Source organism: Geospiza fortis, unplaced genomic scaffold (assembly GCF_000277835.1).
Source record: "Geospiza fortis unplaced genomic scaffold, GeoFor_1.0 scaffold390, whole genome shotgun sequence".
Classification (NCBI taxonomy): Eukaryota; Metazoa; Chordata; class Aves; order Passeriformes; family Thraupidae; genus Geospiza; species Geospiza fortis.
In genome coordinates, this window is record NW_005054501.1 from 72,466 (window position 1) to 91,072 (window position 18,607).

The following is an 18,607-nucleotide window of genomic DNA, read 5'->3' on the forward strand; positions in this document are numbered from 1 at the left end:
CTACTTTATGGTATTTTAAACTGCAAAAGCAATGATAGTGTGTGTGGAAATGGAATTTATCTCACTTGGTGGACTTGAAATATATCCCTAAGCAGTTATTGCAATATCTTATCAAATTCTCGAGCAAGAAACAAAGCTTTTTCTAAATGGAATTTTTATGAACTGTTTTAAGGACTGTTTACTGGAAAGCTGCCTAATCACTGCATTCCCTGGGTAGTGGCTGGGATGTGTGTGCTGAATTAGTAGCAGGAATATGCTCAGCTATAGTGGCAGGGAGCAGTTAATACTGCTTTTGCTAATGCATGTAAATCACAGAACAAAGTTTGAATATGGAGAAAATTTCTAAAACAGCCCCATTTAATTGTATCAGCCTGGAAATATGATACATGAAATATGATGGATGTATGCAACGAGATGAAAAAATCCTGTAAATCCAGCAATTCCTGTGCCAGGCATTCAGCAGAGTTATAGCACTGGGCTTGGCTTGGGGGAAAAGGGAACTCCCTGTGGAGAAAACCAGAAGTTTTTCAGAGCCCCTTTTCCATCAGGGCTGTGATTTGCACTTGTTGTAGCCCTTGCCTATCTGTGCAGAGCACCAACACTGAGTGAGCAGAGTAACTAACATAATTTCTGAGACAAATAATAAATAAATATACCAGTGGTCACTACAGTTGTGATGCAATCAACTTGCACAGGCCTCTCCTTCATTTGAACAGTGCTTTGCTTCAGTGATTTTTAAGGAAATTGTTGAAACTGGTTTTTTTAAGTGGTAGAAGTAATAATTAAAACCTGGCAGTTAAAAGGATTTGGGAATACGTTTAATGTACAGAAAGATGAGGTATATCAGGGAAAAATCCACTTTGCTGGTATTCTTCTGTTTGGGTCATTGCAAAGGAAGTAAAATGGGTTAAGAGGAAAGTACTTGTTCCACAGTGTGCTGTGTGGGGCTTCCTGGGGATTTTACCTTTATGGTGAGCGTGTCTCTGAACACAATGAAGCTGTAAGCATGTGCTAAATCCAGTTAAGGAGATTTCCAGTTTAGTCTTTTGGCTCTGGAACAGTCCCTAACTGTGCACCTGGGACATGAGATTATCCAAAAATGTCCCCATTGCACATTGTGAGGAATCTTCATTCTGCTGGTTTTGATGTTTTCATATTCTTCTATAAAAGAATAATTGCTTTGCATTCACCTTCTCTGTGCAGTGCCTGCATTCACAGCTGCCTGGTTTTTACCTTTCCTTCAGCTGCCTCTTCTCCACACTGAAGTGCCCTTGTCTACTTAACCCTTTCTTTTATGGAAACTGTTCAATAGCTGGAGTTAAACTTCTTGCCCTACTCTGAATTTCCAATTTCCTGTTTGAAATCACCATGACTTCCCAGAGAGCACAGAAGGGAGGGCACTCCCATGCTTAGTTATACAGCTCCTAGCAGGTTTGAAAGGGACAGAGAAATGGAAGGGAATAGATTTGGTTCATAAATATCTTTGCATTAATAATAGTTAAAAATTAGATCAGTGACTGTAGGATAGCAGACAATCAGTGCTGCTTTAGAGACCCTTCAGAAAGCAAGGTGATGTGAAATAATTTGAAACAGCCTCCCCAGAATGGTTATTCTGTGAGAAGCAGTAGTTCTGTTTTAAGACTGGTGTGGTGTCAGAAGGTCACTGGGCATGGGCAAAAATAACAGGAAAGTGAGTGAGCTGAAGCTTCTTCCATCTCCAAGTGCCTACATTCTGCAGTCAGTCTTCCTGAAATATTTGTGTTCCTTCATTTGGATATTGCAATGTGTGACTGCTTTTCTGGGAGACTTTTCACCCCTTCCCAGTTTTGTTCCTTTGTGCCTTTTCTTTTGGATGTAAATCCAAGCCAGCTGCAAATCTTTTATTTCTGATTGGAATTTACCAGTGGTGTTACCAAGTACTAAAATAATTCAGCATGTTTTATTGTTATCAAAAACATTTCCAGGAGCGTGAATGAGGGGTAGGAATGCAGGACACAGGGAAGGAGGGTCCCTGCCTACCTCTGCAGTATTTCAGAGTGTCTATCAGTATGTCCCTGAATCATGCTTGCTTCCCAAAGCAAGAAATGAAGCTATGAAAAAAAGAATCTCTCAGGCTTATCACAGCATGGTTTTTTTTTCTTAAAAAAACCACAAAGCTTCTGTGCAGTAAATAAGAGACTTCTTTTAATTTTTAAAATTTATAAATACAGAAGATGTCTTGATCACAGCTGAAAGAGGTTTGTAGCTATGCATGGCACGCTTGTGAATTTCTTAGCAAACCTATTATTTTCTTTTTTATAAAATATGTCTGTGAAATGTTTTGGAGTTTTCTATTGGGAAATATTTTTCTGTAAAACAGTTTAGTTGGGAGTAAAAAAACATTGGCTGGTATGAAGATGGAATCACGTCTTTAAGAATTTATACTAGAATAATCTTGGATCTAGAAGAAACTTTAATGTGGGGAGAAGAGTGGAAGTTTTGAAAATCTGACAGAGCTTTTGCTCCCATCAATTGTGTTTTCATGCTGTTTACTTGGGGTAATGTAGTTCATGCTTCACTCTGTAAGACTTTTAAGCGCCTTCATCATGTTGATTAAGAAGCTGTAGTTTTATAAAACAGCATTTATTTTGTTGTGGACATGCTGCTTTATCACCTATGTACGAGGACTTGTGATTCCATATGCTGTATGTCACATGAAACAAGAGCTTTAGGGAACTCCATGGAGTTCAATGAGCCCATTTCTAGCTGTGTTCACAGCAGATTTCTACCCAGAAGCAGCATAAGCATACTTGGTTTTTTAAAGGCTTTTCCAGACTGCAGCTTTTCTGAAGCAGGCACTTAATGAGTTTCTGTGTATTTAGCAACCTTCATCAGATGCCTTTATATCAACTTCTGCAGGCTGCCCTTGGGCTCATGTGAAAAATCAGGGATAGATTATAAAATGTGAGGATATTTTTCTCTATGAATGCTTGAGAAATCTCACGCTCTTTTAGCACAGTTTAGTGCTTCAAACCTGGGAAGCTCTGGGCCCAGGGAAAATCGATGGGATTTTGTCATTACGGCCGAGCCTGTCAATTACAGCTAGATTCACGTGGTCATGTAAGATTATGAATTTGTGCCAACCTCTCAGTCACAGATGTTCCAGCTGTGAAGACATGTGGCACTATTTATTCTGCTCTTTTTTTCATAGAGACCACAGGGAGAAAACATTGTCCCTACCCAGAGACTGTAACAGTTATTCTGAAAGTACCTTTCAATCTTCCTCCCCATGCTGAGATGATGGCATTAGGTCTTTTCAGCCCTCACATGTTTGTTTCAGGCTCCCACAGCTCACAAAATTAATTTCTGTTGGGAACACAATGTCATGATGAGGCAGGTTATTCTGACTGGGCTTTTCCTTTATCTGCTGTACAAAGCAACTGATTCACTTTCTATTAATTACCACCAGCTATGGGGGACTGCCTGGTGCTTTTCCTTTTGGAGCTTTTTAGCCATTTGAGCTCATTCTCAGGTTTGCTGTTTGGAAAAGTAGAGATGAAGGAAGGATGTAGTAGAAAGAGGCTAAAAGCACATCCCAGCTGTAGGATGGCAGGGAATGGTTATTGTGTGTGCAGCACTACATTTTACTTAAATACAGAACAATATTACTTGTCTCAACTTTTTGGGTTTTTTCCAAACCCTACGAGCAAAGGAAATTTGAAAAAATTGCTTTTTAACTAATTATAAGAAATCCAATAACACTAGCAGCTTATTTCTTTCTGACTAAATATAATGAGATTGGAGCATTGCTTCATCAGGAGAATGACCTAATACAATAGCTTATTGAACCATGAAAGATTCATTAAAACTACCTTGCAAGGGTTTTTTTGGGCCATGTTTTATGTAGTGGACCCTTTTTCTTTTAAAAACAACTCTAAAGTCTAAAGCAGTTACTGCATGTATTGAAATCCATTTTATAACACTAGGCAACATAACTTGGTCTTAATTACCTATTATGTTATTTAGATACTACAGAAAGAAACCCTCATATCTGAACTGCATTTTGTTTGTTGGAGGGTGAGGTTTGCATCCAGATGACTTTGCAAAATACCTGGATGTTACACACTGGGATTTTGCACAAAAATTCAGGAGTTGGTGATAATTTTCAAATTTCCAGAGAATTTCCATGTCCTGCTGACCTAAATGAAAAAGCTGTCCCTTTCCTGAGCTGTGAGTCTGTACAGCTTTTACAAGGCAGAGGCAGTGTCTCACCAAGGACTTAAGGCCACCAACTTGTGTCAGCTTCATTCTATCCCTCTCAAAGTTTCAAAACTAGGTTTTTCTACCCTATTCTGTTATCTGCAATGCAAATACTGCTCTTTCCAGTAGTCATTTTTTGTTCAAGAAGCTTCCTATTCCTAAATCGGACCATTGCAACAAAAACTCAACAAAGATAGAATGAAACTCACTAGTTTATTCTTTCCTCTTGTATCTGAAGGGTGGAGATGAGAATTACCTTGACTTATAGTCAACTTCTGTCCCTGAAACAACTCTGAGTGTTTAAAACACAACTTTTTAAGCCAGTCAAATCTTCCCTTTTAAGACCTTTCTCTCAGCTCATCCTGGCAGCCAGATGAGAAATCACTCCTAGCAAGGAGGAGTCAGTGGAGGGTGAAGTGATGCTGCCCATGAAAATTCTGTGTTCTGTGCCTCCTGTGTGCATTCCTTCTGTTCTTAGGGCAGGGAATGTTTTTTCAGATGTATCTCAGGAGGAAAGAGGATTTGCCTCTCACCTGTGAGTGCAGCCTGGGTTTGTGCACATTGCCAGGACTAGTCAAACATGCGCACAGGCTTTAGTGCCTGCTGCTTAAACACATGCTCTGGACATTTTCCTAGCTGGCAGCAGAAAGGATGATCAGGACAGTTACACCAATTTAACTGAATTGTAGAATTTCATATCTAGTTTTTTTAGGTCATTTTTTTTTGCCTTTGCAAACCATCATCTCACCTTGTTGTTCTGTGTGCCTTCTCTTACTGTTATTGGGGTGCTGTATTGTATGTAATGTTTTTAGCTCAAAAAAAGTAACAGCTTGATATTTTCTTACACATCAATTATAGAGGTTATAAGTTAGTCCTATTTTTTTTTTCTGACAAATAGATGCCTTATTTTGTACATCAAGCTCAATGTATTAAAGTCTGTACTCTTTCAGAACCCACAGTTATCATGGATGCAAAGAACAGTTTAAAATGCATAAATTCAATTGAAGATTAATGGGAAAAAAGCTGAAGAGTAAATGACCATCATGTACCCTTTAGGATCATACTTTTTTGATAAGTAAACTTGTTTAGAATTGTTCAAAAGGCAAACAGCTCTTGTCTAATAATGAAAATTTGTTGCCAGTGAGTAATCTTCAGCAGAGATGGAATAATCATGTAGGACCTGTAAAAGAAAGTATTTAGCTAAAATTAAAATCCATTCATTTTGGGTTTTTTTTGGTTTTTTTAGTTAGAGCAGTGACTTTCTCTGTGCTTTACATCTGAACCCTGAAAATGGGCTGGGGGTTGGAAGTGGTGCATTTATCTGTTCTCCATGCCAATGCCGGTTTGCTTGGATTCTGTGCTTTTCTCCATTTACTCCCATCCTCTGTACAATGTCTGCAAGTATTAGGAGGAAAATATCTGGTTTGGACAAGCAATTATTCTGCAGCCATAGATAAGATGCTTTGGTACAGCTCTTTATTTTAATAATCACTTCAGCCACTATTGTGTTTTACAGCTCAGTTCTGCCAGATTATTTTCTTGGCTTGCAAATACTCTTTAAGCCAGAGGTTTAATTTAAAATGGTTTCAGCTGAAATAGTCATAATAAACAAACTCCCTTTTGTTGTTTTTATGTAGTTTTGCTATTTACATATTCAAAATTATGAGAAAAAGACCTAAAATGGTAAAATTTAAATGAATGGAATTTCAAAATGAGGTTGAATGCAACTTGGTGTGTTGTGGCTGGCACTTGGATGTCATCTCAGTCTTCTGAACTGACTTCATTATAAAAAAAAATATTGAGAAAAACTCCAAATGAACACCCTGACCCCAAACATAAAACCCCACCCTATAAAACCTCTCCTCAGAATTTTCTGACATTCTGTTGGCTTTTTTCTTGCTTTGCTCCAAAGCCTGAACATGTTTCAGAATAATTAAGTTTCCAAGCTTCAAGAAATACTTTACCTAATTTTTAATCTTTTTTTCTGATTTAAATCAAGCTTAAACCCACCTCTTTTTTACATAATTTGAACAAAAACTGCTAACTAGTTACTTGTTTATGCCATCAAAGATGGAAATACCTGCTTTAAATTGTAAATTAATTCTGTTCTTATAGTCCTTATGTGTTTCATATTCCACTGCTGATTACTTTGCCTGACAAATATAATTTTAAATCTGCTTTTTTGTTACTTGAAATGCCGAGACATCATTTAATTCTACTTCAATTTTATGGCACTCTAAGTTGTAATACATAGGAATTCTTTGTGAAATGTCCAGGCTAGCCTAGTGTAAAATTGATATTTTTTGCGTGTTTTTTTTGTTTCGTTCCAAATTGTAATATAGCACCTTTTGTTATAACTGTCTTATAATGATGTTATGTCTGTCCAAAATTTCAACACTTGGGTAAGAAAAGCTTAGGAACTTTGCCAAAAGGCCTGTGGGACAGTTGGGTTTTTTTTCTTAAGCTCAAGATCTCCTTGAGTTGTCATTCTGGGTAGACTTCTGAAGAGGATTAATTACAAATATTAAACTAGGCCAGATTAATGTAATAACAACTTGAGCAATGCTCTGCTTTGCAAGGAATCCTGGTGAGAGGAGAGTTGGAAACATGAGAGCACTATTAATACACCAAGGTCAGTCTGATTTAGGGAAGTACAAAACTTTGTGAAATAATTGTAGCATATGTTTAGTAACAGGAATTGTTAATTTCTCCGCTATACTTTTTTTCCCCTCTTTTGCTTCATCTATATTCAGAATTATGCCTACTTCTTATGTGGAACTAAGACAAACTTCCAAACAGCAGCTTCTGTGTCTAGCTGAAACTACTAGATCCTGAACATGGCTATTTAAGACTGAGCAAGAATAGGGGATGTTTTATCACCATTGAAGTATAATTTCACAAAATCCAGAGTCATGGTGTCCCTCAAGTGCAAAGCTATCATAAAAAAAATTTTAAAAATATATACCTGTAGATATAATATAAAGAAATATGTCTATCTGTAAAATATGGTAATAAATGATAAAGAAAAAATGCTCTCTATATTTTATGTATGTGTATGTTGACAAGTGTTAAAGGAAAACCTTGACAGTTTGAAAACTTGAAATGCTTTTGATTGATTTGGAAGTGACATTGAGTTGTGTGCTCTTCCTGACTTCTGATACTGCTGGAAATTTATTTCCTTCCCTGCCAAAAATCAGACCATGGCCATGACATCGCATTAAAAAGAAATTTCATCATCTTTTTAAAAAAAATCCTGATGAATGGAAGTGCACACACATCTTGCAGGGATTTCCAGGGGCCTGCTGTGTGGTGGTCCAGATTCAATATTTTTTGTTTGCTGTCTGAGCAGGCAAAAGCAGAAAGTCAGGACTGAGATCATCACAACTCTGTTTTTGCCAAATATACTTCCTGCAACTAGCCTGCTAACCCTGGGTGGATTAAACACATGAGAGAAATCCATCAAAAGGAAATCTAATAGCTGTCCTCAATGTGAGCCTGACTTAGGGAAGAAAAGCGTTTCTCCTGCTTAGGCTGGAAAAATGGTATTTACTTCTAAGAGTTCTGGAAACCATTCCCAGTATAAATGGGATGGGGTAGAATTAAATATGAGAGCGTGAGGGTTTGCCTCTCATGGTCACTTGAGTTATCAGAAATGTCTGCCTTGTAAAAGAGAAGGTAACTAAAATCTGTTGTTCCACCCTGATTTTTCTGGTTGTAGGAGACTCCAGACCTATTAGACATTTGCTCTTAGTCTTCTCTGTTGAGCTCTCATTAGGGAGTCCTTCTCTCTGCCAGTTATTTTCACAAATTTAGTGTCGATTGTATAGATTTATTATAAGTTTATTGCTAATTAATGCAAACAAATCAGAAGATTGGCGTTTTCTTACAACTGCAATCTCAATGCGTTCTCCTGTGGCCTCTTGTTGTGAATTCTTCAGTAGTTAAATTTAGTAGCATCCTTATGTCCTTAAGTTAATAAAAGAGACTGCAAAGTTAAATTGCTGTTAAATAATAAATTATATTGCATCAATTGAAAGTCTAATACAGTAGTATAAGAGAATGGCTTGAATTGCCTGAATTTTCACAGGGCACATGAGTGCAGCTTGATTCAAGCTGTGAAGAATCCTACTGCTATTCCATGTACGAATTCTGCCTCCTTGACAGGACCTTGCCTGGCATTTCAGCCTCAGGCCATCTGTATGTCTTTGAAATTCCTTCTGCAAACTCATCCCTATGACATCCCCTGATCCATGTGATTGGTACTCCCAGTCAGAATCCCATGATTTCATAACTCCAGAGCTCTTCCTTTAGCAAAATCCTGCTTTCCTGCTCATCCCTGGTGGGATTGCTGCTGCAAGGGTGACTTTCCAAACCAGTCATTTTATCTACATCAGCTGCAATTCAGCTTCCTGTTTTTCACCTTTCAAACTTTGCTGGTTTCTGTTGTGTAAGCCCATAGCTGCTATGCAATGAAGAGTCTTTGCACACCTGAGGTCACTGCTGCATTTAAAAACGTGCCAGTTAATAACTCCCTTTCTCACAAGGTGGAAGAGCTTTGCAAAGTATCTGAACAGCTACTCTTTTATTTCTTTTAAGAATTACTTTTTACTTAGGAATCTGGACATCTTCCTGGTGTGTTGATACTGTCATCTAGGCCAAGAGATCATCTTTGGTATTCCTCTGTTCTGCTTATGATGTCTGAAGCCTTTTGTCTTCTACAACAGAATTATATGTTCATACATAGGGTCAAAGTCATATGGTATAGGGACTTGCATATATGACAATTCTCTGTTTAATCTGCTCTTCTGCAGTTTCCACTTACTGGGGTCATTGTCTTTGAACTCTTCAGCAGTGACCAATATTCAACACCTGTGCATTCATCACAGAATGTACAGAACATTTTTACCCAACAGCCAGCACATCTTTGCTGAAGCATCTAGCAACACCTTTGCTGAAGCATCTTGAGGTGCTTAGGGGTGAAAGACAGTCCTGATCTTGACTGATTTCTGGCTGAAGTACTGAGTATTGTCCACAGGGTTGGGTGAAAATGAAAATTATTATTTTCTAAGTGTTCCTTATGGTTTCCCAGTAGCAGGCTGAACTCTCTATACTATTAAATATCACTGTTATGTCCTTTAGGATCCAGCCAGTTTCCTTAAGTTTCCTTAGCCTTATTTTCTAATTGATTCTTGAACTCAGGTTTCTAAGGAGGGCTTTGTAGCAAAGTATAGATCCTTGTTTTGGTCATGTGCAGTCCTGAACAGCAGTGAATGAGCACTGATGGTTTAAAGGACTTTATTCAGAGTACACAAAACAGAACCTGTTAATCCTAGGGAGATAAACCAGGGAAGGTGGTTTGCATTACTCTAAGTCTGACTTTGACTGCTAAACCCCTTACATTTTGTTCATCACGTCAGATAAGAACCCAGAAACTGTAGCACTAATTGCTGTAGCTTTCCAAATCTCTTTGCCTAAAATTTGCACATAGGGAGTCTGATTGCTCTTAATGAGGTGACTTATATAATGAGAAAAAATTGAGCAAATTCAGTGGAATTTTAGTTTAAATTTGTGCTTTCAAATAAAGAAAAAACACTAGAGAATTTTATGTGGGTTTTTTTTTGTTCTCTAGTTAAGCAAAGAATCATGCTTTTTTATGTTAATATCACACAATTTTGACAGGAAAAAGATCCAAAGGCTTTTCCTCTTATATCCTATCATGATATGTAGCTGAGATGGGCAAACTTCATGTTATGTTAGCTGGCTTGAATGCAAATGTAGAGTGTATTATGTTACACACTGCTGCAAACAGGCAAAAAATGAAATTGTAGCTTGCCTAGGCCTAATGCTGCTTGTGATTTAACTCTTTCAAGATCAGGTTTTGTAGAGAAAAACACAGAGAATAATCTTTCTGAAGATTTCTCTGTCTGGTTTAGTTTTAGCTCTTTCCAAAGTGGGGAGTTGCTGCAGTGATTAGGAATAAGGCAATATTATTCATGTATACCCACTCTTTATATTATTGGAAAAGCAGCTTGCTTGATTTTTTTTCACCATTCTTCTTTAATCTAAATTACCTTTTAAAGCCACATGGTATCTCTATATATATTGTAGAAATAGAAAATTCTGTTCTTGCTTTTATAAAGTGAAAAGACTGGCATTTTAAGGCTTGTAGTGGTTTGATTCTCTCATATTAGCAGAACATTTTTAACATCCTGTCAAGTTAAAGTGTTATCAGCTCCCAGGGTATTTATAATCACGCCAAGGCTGGCGTGGATCTTGACAAGTCCCTCAGGACTGAGCCTTTTGTGTGAGCAGTGCAGCCTCGGTGACTCTGGTGAAAAGGATGAGAGGCCTTGGCAGCAAAGGATTTATTTATTGTTGTTATTATTTATTTGACTCTGCTTCTTGAGGGCACCTGAAGCTGCCAAAACAGAGGGCAGGGGTGTAAGAGCCCACTGAGCAGCATCCAGCCTTTTCACTGCTTCCCCACCCACTCATCCAGGTAACTTTGGCTCACTGTACATTAATCTCTGTGTGTGTTTGGCTTTTAAGCACCATCCTAAACTTTTAAGCACTGCCACTAAAAGGCAGTGATGTGGGAAGTCCCCTTTGAAGCCAGATGTCCTAATCTTTATCACAGGTTTTTGCTAGAGCTCGTACCCTGAAAGTGTGACTGTTTTTAAGGAAATAGAACCATGCTTTTAATTGATAAAAATTCTTTAAAATTGCAACACTACTCCTAAGAAATACCTGGTCACAGCTGAAACTTCTTACACTTATTCAAGGCTGGAAGCTAAAGTGTGTTTTAAGGTCAAACACGATGAAAGGATGACTTTGTAGGTCTATAGGTGGTGCTCTTGTCACTAGAGAGAAAATTCAGCTGTGGGGAGCTGCTGCTGCTAACTCTAGTTTTTTATTGCTAATATTTTTGAACCAATCACTCTCGTCATCAAGATTAGATTGTTACTTCTCATCTATTTTTTCCATGTGAGCAAAATGAGACAATATATACACTGTAGTTCTGGAATACGTTGTTTGGCTGCAGCATATTTTCCAATTACTTTAGCAAGTCTGGTTTTGGGACAGGTATTAGGTATGCAGAGGTTTTAAGTAATACACATTGCACATAATGGAAATCTTTCTGCAACATAAACATCCAGGCTGATGTTTTTGTAGAATTTAAGGATTACCATGGCAATTTTTAGACAGCCAGCCATGAATAAGGAAGAAAAACTGCTTCTGTACTGTGTGTTTGCAGATCAGTAGAAAGGACTGGCATTCAGATAGGTACAGATACATTCATTTCACACATTTCTATTTTTCTTTGCTTTTTTGTGACCTCGATACTTCACTGGAGTGTAGTGTATGGGCTAGATTTTACAGTGATCATGGAAATGAGCTGGCAACTTTTTAATATGTACACAAGCAATATATACAATGCATGAGAAAAAAATACACAAAAATTCATTTGAAAGGAAACCTTGTGGGCATTCTTCCTTCCACCAGCTCTTATCCCTAGGCTTTTGGAAGAGAAAGGGTGAAGATGAGAAAGATGTGGTGAATATGTAAATATAGGGTCTTTTGGTATATTATGGATTTTAATTTACTGATTAGGCATATTTTCTTTTTTGTGCCCTGAGCATGTGTCTGGGGGGTTGTGGGGTTTTTTGCTGTTTCCTTGTGTTTTATATAAAATTGTTTTGGCTTTGATGACTATAGCAGAAACCACTAGAAACATCTATTTCTAGACAAGTGTGAGCCAGTTTTACTAAGAAATTAATTCTGTGCTTGGATTGTGGTAATCCCTGTTACTTTACATGGAAGTCCTCTAGGAACATCTGCAACTCTGGAGTAATGAACAATTCTAGAAATCTGGTGCTGACCTAAAGGTGAGCTGACTGTTGGCTAAAAGTATTCTGTACATCCTGTGATGAATGCACAAATGTCCATGTGGTACCAAAGCCCAGAGCAACACTGTGTGTGTGACATGACTTGCAACTCCATTGCAATATTGTGCCTTAATTCTGGATATTTTTCTGGCTGTGAAACTTAGACAAGAGGAAAACATTGTACTTCTTCTGGGGGGTAAAAGCAAAATCTTGTGTTCTTAAGCTGTTTGTGAATCCAATAGTTCTTCAATAATTAGGTTTGTGAAGAAGAAATGGAAACTATTTGTGCACCACTTAGAAACTGCAGTAAATAATGTGACTTCTATGAGTGCTAGGTTGAAGCATGAGATACTCCATCCTTGAATAATGTTAAAACAGGTTGGCTTTAAGAAAGGCCAAGTAATTATATCCAGTAACTATTGCTTTACAAGTAAAAGGAAACTAAATATTCCAAGTGATATCAATCTTTTTGGATGGTTATATGATTTAGGTGTTGATTATTTTATATAAAAAATATATATACTTAGTTTTCTCATACTTGTGTTGGTAGAAGCTTAAGCTTTGAATTTTAATCACTGGTAATTTGACTAGAACCACCTTGGTCTTAAATCTGTGAACACAGGACAAGAATTTGACAATAATATTAATGATCCCTATTTTTGCTAATTGCTTATCAAGGAATTGTAAAAAAAAACAAACCACAAAAACCATCCCCAAAAGCCCATCCACCCTCTGAAAAAACAAGCGAAAAAACCCCCAAACCCTCAAAACCAAAGAAACAAAAACAAAAACACCCTAAAGATCCCAAGTGAAAAACCCCAGGAACATAACAACAAAACCAGAACAAAACAAAGAAAAAACCCCAAACAAACAAAAAAAAAAACTCCACCAAACCCAAAAAACTCAAAAAAACCCAGCCAAACAAATGAACAAAAAAAACCCCAAAAAACCCCAAACAAAACAAACAAAAAAAACCCCACAAAAACCTGAAACCCCTAAGGAAATTAAAACTGACCAATACCTCCCCTGGAAAAACCAAAAAAAAAACCAAAAAAACACAACCAAAAAACCCCTCTGGGAAAAAAACCTCCACAAACCAAAATAAACAACCCCCCCCCAAAACAAACAAAGAAATAAAACCTGCAAAAAAACCCAAAAGAAACAAAACCAAACCACTACAATAAAATTAAAAAAATAAAAAAAAGAACAAAACCAAAAATTCCCAAAAAGAAACAAAACAAAGATCCAAATCAATAAAAACAAACAAACAAACAACAACAGAGAAACTCCAAAAACAGACTAAAAATCATGCAGTAAAATAAAACAAAAAAAAACCAAAACCATGAAAGCCCCCCCAGTCAACAAAAAAGAAAAAAATCAATAATGAAAAAAGAGTTAAAATGCAACTGAGGATTAGCTGGATAAAGGTAGTCTGAAATTCCATTTAAGCATAATTTCATAATTATGAAAGAATCGTGATAGCACTTTTAACCTGAACTGCTCCTTTAATACTGTCTTGGACACATTCTGCAATTTCATAGTGGTATCTGAAAAATGTTGCTGGCTCTGTGCACTAAGAGGTGATACAGTTTCAAAAGGGCTTTGGAAAGAAATCAATACAGATGAAAATAGTAGTACCTGCAGTGACTCCATCAGTGGAATGAGTCCTTGGTCCTTGTTAAGGGACCTGAAGATTGGCTTTTGTGCCTTCACTGTTCCAGGGATAAAAGAAACAAAAGGAACCCAAAGATGAAAACCCTGAACTGTTCAAGGTTTTGCTGTATGGGACTGACTGATAGTGAAAAGCTGATGGTGAGGAGGAATTGGTAAAGCAAAGAAAAGCACAATACAAATATGTTAATTTTTGTTTATTTCTTGTGCAGTTAGGTTTTTTCCATTCGAGTAACCCCTTGTTCTTGTGCACTCCTGTTGTGCTGAGCAGTGACCACTGGTTGCTGCTTGGTGTTTGGTGCAGCCAGTTGGGAATTACCCTTGGTGGAGCATCAGTGGGGTTCAGAGATGGGGTTTTAGGCCAGATGAATTTCTCCTTTACAGCAGCGATGTCCAATTCATATGGGATTTTTAGTGATACAGTTTTAACCTAACTTTTCCACAGGAAGTTGGCATTTTCCACTGCATAGAAATTGAGTAGATTACCACCTTAAAAAGATTGAGCGGATTATCACGTTAAAAAAGGCACAGGAAGGGAAGGGCAGAGTGAGAACGTAGAGCTGTTCTGCCAGTTTCAGGTACTACCTCAACTTCCAAGATTTCCCAGGTTAGACTAGCTGTGCTCAGGACTGAAACAGACCTCTCTAAACTGAGCTTTCAAACTGAAGTAAACCTCCAGTGTTTTAGGTTTCAGAATTTGTGGTTTTAGATTATTTGAGCCAATCAGGCTCCTCTGGAGCAGTTTCAGACCCCACGATGATCTCGCTTCAATAACGCATCGCCCTGAGGTGAAAGGGTTCTGGTTCAGACATATGGATAGGCAGGGACAGAGGAGAAGAAAACATCCCTACAGAGAAAACTCAGTTTGGTTTGGTTTTCATTTTTGTCTGTGACTGAGAAGGTTTCTAGATGAATAAGATCCATTATCTGTTTAACCCTTTTGGCAGCCAGCCACCTGGGGCTCTGTGCTACCCAGCAGCCCAATCCATCACACACCAAAGGATGGAAAATGTACACAGGAGCTGGTGACTCCAGGGGCTTCTTCTGATGTGCTTCAAAGTTGGTTTGGTGGCTTCTGTATGCCAGTGTAATGAGTGGGGTAGGAGGGAGGAGGATGCCTTAATTTAAAGCTTTTGCTTTTATTGGTGAATTTTAACTTGCACTGAAGCATGAGCTTGGCTCATTGTGTTACTGGCATTTTAGCTAGTGCTTAATTCCAATTTCCATAATTGAAATCACCTAAATTTTCTAACTTATCTTGGCTAGAATTCTGAAGCAAAATTGCAGAAGAATAGTGTAGTAAATAATTTAAGGACTAATTTAGTTTTTATGCTTCAAAGTAATCAATAATTAATTCAACAAATTAATTTCTAAAGTACCTTGATATAGCATAGATTGTAACATTTCAGCTGTCTGTCCTGGAGTAGCTGTTGTGTACTTTAAACTGATTGCAAAAGTCTAATTACTGTCTGTCCTGGAGTAGCTGTTGTGTGTTTTTTAACTTTAAACTGATTGCAAAAGTCTAATTTGAAAGGAAAATGCAGGATTGTACTTCCCTCTGTGATATTTATACAGGGTGGCAAAGAGTCAGCTCAGACATGCACATGTTTTATACTTTCAAATTATAAAAAGACCTGACCCAGGAAATGATTAGGCTCAAAGCCAGTAAGATGTCCAGAGAAGCAAAGTGTCAAACTTAAGTATTTTCTCTTGGGAATGTGGAACTAGAAGAGATAAATCAAGCTCTGGCTACTCCAGCTTTTTTATGTTGCCTGGAAGAAGCCACCAAGTGTCAAGCAAAAGCCCTGGTTGTGGAGGAACTGTAGTCAAATGGAACTGCAAGGGTATTACCTAAATCTCCATTAGGACTTTTAGAAAATGAAGATCACAAAGGGGCATCTGATTCAATGATTTAGAACACTTACTACGTGATAAACTTGATAAATGTGACGTCTTGCTGTATCTGTAAGAATGGCCAAAATCAGAGGGGTGGCCTATCCACAGAATTTGTGAAGAATGCTTTTCCCCATTTGCTATGTTTCTTGATTAAGCTCCACCATAGGTCATATCAAATCACTGCAAGCTAAGAGAAAAATTCTACCTCCAGAACCTTTTGCCCTTAGGAACCTACTTTCTAATTAACCTTCAAGTTGAATATAACATAATAAGTCTTTGTGTAGACATGGAGGTACCTCTGATGATTAGGAAATTAAATTGGTTATTCTCTGTGCTCAATGTTTGAAATTATTCCTCAATGTCTCCTTGGGGATTTCTCATTTGTTCTCTTATTAGTAGCACTGAGTTACATAAGTAGCTCCAATATATTTTCAGCCGAAATTTAGAAGCTTAAGGTTTTTAACATTGTTGTATGCTTAATATCCAGCATAAAAAAAAAAAAAAACCAAACCAGTTCTCTTGCAGGTGAGGTGGTTCTAGGGGTAAAATTGGATAATTACATACCTGAGTTGCATTAATTTAAGTCATATAACAATAACTGATTGAAGATCTTTTATGAAGGTGCATTAATTTATTGGGAAAGAAAAGCTGCTCAAAGGCATGTAAAATTTCTTTGTAGCAGGCAGGTTGAGGAAAAACTAGACTGTGCACCATGTTTTGGTTCTGGTTTTCTTATTTTGTGTCTTTATGCAATACAAGATGTGAAAATTCATGATCCTGATGTATCAGAATCTGTTACTCATGACTGAATAGCATATGTTTATAAAAGATTGGGTTACACCTCCTTTTGAAACTGCAGAATCTTCTTTCTAGGCTGTATTTGCATTTACTGATCATTTGGAAGGAGTGATAATACTTTACAGTTCAAACAGACCCAAGTAACGAGGAATTGATGCAAGTAACACCCAGAGGCTTGTTTGGCTTAGAGTATATAAGCAAATGATTCCTGGGTAATTTTCTTTTTTTTCCTGTTGGCTTTTTGGGATTGATCTACACAGCTGTTGTGCCATGGTACTGTGTTATCAAACCTGAGCACTCTGGGGACGGAGAGTTGAGTATTTGTGCTTTGAGCTGAACACAGCTTCATGGGGCACTGAGATGTAAAATGTGCTGTCACCCCCTGTGTCTGCAATAAACATTTGCTTTAGCAGCTTCTTCAGACTTCCCCACCCTGATCCCTGTGCATTTACAGTAAATAATTTTGTCACCACGGTGCTCCTGAAGGGCTCTTGATAGAAAATGTGAAGAAGTTAATTCATGCATCTTTTGCTGAGTTCTGGCATACCTAATTCCAAACTTCAGCATCATAGGCTTTCATTTCATTATTGTTAATTGCTCAGAATTAATGAATATTTAGATTCTCGTAAGCAAGAGAGAATATTGCTGGTAATTAAGATGCAGTAGGTTATCTCATTTGATTTTATTTCTGCATTTACTTGATAACTTGCCTAAAAGTAATTGGCCTTGTATATTTTAGCTGTATTTGCTGATTTCAATTTGAGGAGTCAACTATTACACCCAGCTTGGAAACAGATTACATCCAAGCTGCCACTCACTGTTGTCTGGTAAAAATGCAAAAAATTTCAGAAACCGTGTTTGAAACAGGTGCTCACAAACACTGTTGCATAGAAAGAAACAATTTAAAATTTTAAAAAAGTTGAGGGCAAAAACAAAAAAAAACCCACTAAAACAATAAGCAACCCCCCCAAAAAAATTCCAACAAAACAAAAACAAACAAAAACCCAACTTAAAAATAAAAACATAAAAAGAAAAACAACGATAACAAAAAACAAACAAGAAAACCCCAAAACAAAAAAAAAAAACCAAAAAACCCCCCAAAAACCAAAAACCAAACCAAACAAAAAAAACCACAAAAAGCAAACAAACAACAACAACAAACAAACAAAAAAACCCAAAAAAACAACAACAGCAAAAAACCAAAACCCCACCAGCTTTTGCAAAGTGAAAAAAAAAATTGGGAAAGCAGAGAAATCCCTCTGTAAATGAATGACAAGGGAATAGAAATTCCCAGATCTCTGTCTAAGTGCTGTCATGTATTCTCTAGCTTTACTTGGTCACTGAGGGTGGTAGGATACCTGGTATTTTATTGTGTTTGCCAATGGAAAACAATGTGAGATGTTTGTGCCGCCCTCCCTTTTAAGCTGTTTAATATGTGATTTCAAAAAGGAGCTTTTATCCTGCCACTTTTTTCAGGCTAGATCTGCCTGTATGTTTACAGCAGGACGGATAACGTGGAGCTTTAGTGATGTGTGGGGATGCAGATAAAGGTTGAAATTTGTGCTTAATAGGAGCCACAGATATCACCCTGAAGACAATGAGCTTCATGATCAGACCAAGTATAAAAGCAAATAAAATGTGAGCTGTGTCTCACACATGCAACCAATATCTTCTGGCTTTGTGGTGTTTTTTTATTTTTTTTTGCAGCATGGTGCATTTATTTTAGGGATTTCCATACAGGTGTGTTTTAAGTCTTAGGCCTGTATGTGAATTAAGAAAAGTGGAAAGTGCACGTGAGAGCTTGTGAGGCATTATAGTATTTTGGAAACCTTTTTAAAGCTTTCTGACTAAGCTAATGTGTTGCTGCTAATGGATTTTCACAGTGCCAAGCCCAGAACGATTCTTCTGCACTGGGTACTTTCTGATCCTGCTGGGAAAATACCTTCAAAATTAGCCCAAGAAGCAAGTGGAATGAGTGTGGACTCTTTCATCATCCATTTACCAAATAAATATGCATATAAAAGAACATAATTGATGGATTTTCAAATTATTTTTTTTCTGCTGTACTGTATAATTATTGTAGGGAATTAATAGTCGCAGTTGTTTTTGTAGATATC